This window comes from Phyllobates terribilis, unplaced genomic scaffold (genome assembly GCF_046119375.1).
Source record: "Phyllobates terribilis strain yellow unplaced genomic scaffold, ASM4611937v1 Scaffold_329__1_contigs__length_2103183, whole genome shotgun sequence".
Lineage (NCBI taxonomy): Eukaryota > Metazoa > Chordata > Amphibia > Anura > Dendrobatidae > Phyllobates > Phyllobates terribilis.
In genome coordinates, this window is record NW_027363089.1 from 60,706 (window position 1) to 63,900 (window position 3,195).

The following is a 3,195-nucleotide window of genomic DNA, read 5'->3' on the forward strand; positions in this document are numbered from 1 at the left end:
CGGACAAGGGCGCACTTTTGGACTCTCCCTAGTGAGCGGGTATAGGGCCTCCTGATCCGTGGCTTTACTCGCTAAGCTTCTGACCTGCCTGGAGCTAGGCCTAGCTTGGTTGCTGTCTCTCTTTTGCACCTGCTGACCTGGTGGTAGGGTCTACTCTTGCAGATCACTCTCCCTGGATGCTGGGGCCTCCGTGACTCCTAGCCCTGGTACTGCAATCAGTATTTGGTGAACCTGGGACCTGTAGTCCTCCAGGGGTTCCGGTGGTTCCTACTGGGTATTGAGGGTCCCTGTAGGCGCGGACCCGGTGTCCGGTATATATCTCGGGGTGAGCCTGGTAAGCTCCTCTGCCCCCTTGGCTACTTCTTCCTTCTCCTCTATCCTTCGGCCACACTCAGGGCCCTCACTAGGCCTTCACACGTGCTGTAGGCCTTGGCTCGCTAAGCACAGCAGCCAGCTTGCTGCCTCTTCGCTGCTCTCTGAGCGTCAGCACGCTCTCTGCTCAACTCTGAGCTCTGTCCCTCTCTGTGTCTGAGAGACTCACTAACTAGACTGAGCTGCCTGGCTCCACACTCCCTTTATATATCCCTGAAGGACTCCCTCTGGTGGTCTGAGGTGGTAGGGTGGAGGTGTGTGAATGTGTGAGGGCCTCTTGTGGAGAAGTCCATCCATGCACCCTTCTGGGTTCTGTGGCACCAGTGCACAGCAGGGCGCCACAGAGGGACATTATTACAGGATGGTGGTCAAGATGGGGGACAATATTAAAGAAAGCGGCCAGGATGGGGAATATTGCAAAATCATTGCAAAATGAGCAGAAATGCAGACATGTATTGCACACTTAGGTATAGTTGTGAGAAGAACCAAATTTGTTTATATTATGTGATGTATTGGAATTTATGAATGTGTCTATCATAATGCAATGGCAATCTGAACTGTGGGTACAGTATAGAAAGTATAGAGTAGTAAAGGCACAGACAAGTGATGCGAACAAAGGATGATTATTTCCTCCATCAACAGATGACTTATGAAATAATAATAATAATAATGAAACAATTTATATAACATAACCATTATATCCCTAAATGTATTACACTGTAGTAAAACAAATAACCTTTCCTAAGGCTAGGGTCAAACAAGCATATATGTCTCATCCAAGGGAATTGGGTCGATTAGACAAATCACACTCTGATAAAACTCTAATTAGAGTTTTATCAGAGCATGATCATAGTGTGTTCCGATTCTGTTGGATGAGAAGATGGAGAACAAAATTTCTCCATCTTCTCCATTATGTCAGTCCATGAAAATCGGACTGCACTCAAATGTAATCTGAGTGCAGTCCAATATTTTCCTTCGACTCATAGACTTGCATTGCCAAGTGCGCTCCGAATTTTGGATCAAACTAGTACATGCTGCAATTGTTTTCCTCGGACCAGCTCTGTCTGAGAAAAAAATCTGACATTTGCACAGCCCTATACAATAATAATGATCTAAGTGCGATCCTATGTTTTGTTGGATCACACTAGGACTGATAATACGGTTGTCTGCTCAAGCCCTTAGAATAGGTCATCAATGTAAGAGTGATTGGGGTCTGACACACAGAAGCCCCACACAGGGCCAATTGTAGCTTTTCTGCAATCTAAAGGTCCGTTTACATGAACTGGCCAGTGGCACTATATGAACGCTGATCAATAAACTAAGTATCAATGGTTGTTTCAGTGGCAGTTTATGCAGGCAGACCAAAGCAAACGATGAAAACTGAGTGATCGATCATAGTTCTCGGCAGTGTGAGACCTGTTTATCCAGGACGATGCCAAGCTGAGAATGATGATCTTTTGTTTTGCACAAAATATAATTTCCCCCGATGAATGAGTGTTTTACTGATTTATGGAATGATTGGCAGCCTGATTACACGTCAAGAGAACAGTGAAACCAGCGTTTTGAACAATGCTTGCTCCTTACTAAGTGGTTTGTCCCTCACTTAGGGGCATCTCCATTTAGAGTGTGATTGATTCTTATAATTGTTATTATTGTTTTTGCCGTTTTCATTTAAGGTATTTATTTCTATCATAATTCTGGATGATTACATGGATATGAAATGTTTTGCTGTAGTTTAATCATGGTTCTTTGAATTTCCCCATCATGTCTGGTGTAAGTAGTGACATTTGTTGTCCTATATTGCAGCCCTGTCTGCCTGTGAGATGGAAGCTGAGAGGAAGCTGCAGACGTGTCAGTTATAAGCGCACACAGCTCTGCAGTGAGATCAGGAGAGCAGAGAGCGGCCATCACACATCACACTGGGAACTCCCCTTCATGTGAGATAAGGAGGCAGAGTTATCTTCCAGGCAGCGTCGTCCTCAGAGCCAGGAAGAGGTCATTTACATAAAGTGATAAAAGATGATTTATCAGCAACAAGGCATCAGATATGAGGCATACAGGCATCACTCTCCTCTGCAGTCCATAACCTATATGCCCATATTAATAGTTTACAGCAGGCCAGAATTGCTAATCTGGCGCACCGGGCATTTTCCCAGTGGTCCACGGATGTGTGCATTGTAGTAGGCCACGGGGCCCGCTGATCCGGCCACCGGCCTGCTGATCCGGCCACCGACCCGCTTTTCTGGCCGCTGGCCCCTTAAATCTGGAGGCACAGCCGGGATTGGGGCGCTCTGCGCCTGCACGCAGGGTTCACTATTTGAACCGCTGCATGCGTCACATATAAGAACACATCAGCGTTCTCTGTGGGAGGAGAGCGCGATCCTCTCTCCCGCCTTTACAACACCGGCTGCAGCTGTTGGTGCAGCGCAGCCCGGTGCCGTACCGAATCAGGAAGCGGATCTCTGCAGCTCTGCTCCTACCTGGGTGAGTACAGTGGCATGATGATGTATGCTGTTGTTTAGCCAGTAAAAAACATGTTTCTGGTACCCAGGGGTGGGGGGTGGGGGATGACCTCTGGGGCTGGGGGCTTACATATGGGGCTAGGGGCTGACCTCTGGGGCTGGGGGATTACTTATGGGGCTAGGGGCTGACCTCTGGGGCTGGGGGATTACTTATGGGGCTGGAGGCTTACTTATGGGGCTGGGGGCTGACTACTAACTTCCGGGGCTGACTGATGTGTTTATGGATCTGTGATACATATTCAGCAGTTGCTGTGTGTCCTTTGTGATGTATATGTGTCTCCTGTGATGTGTGTTTCATAAT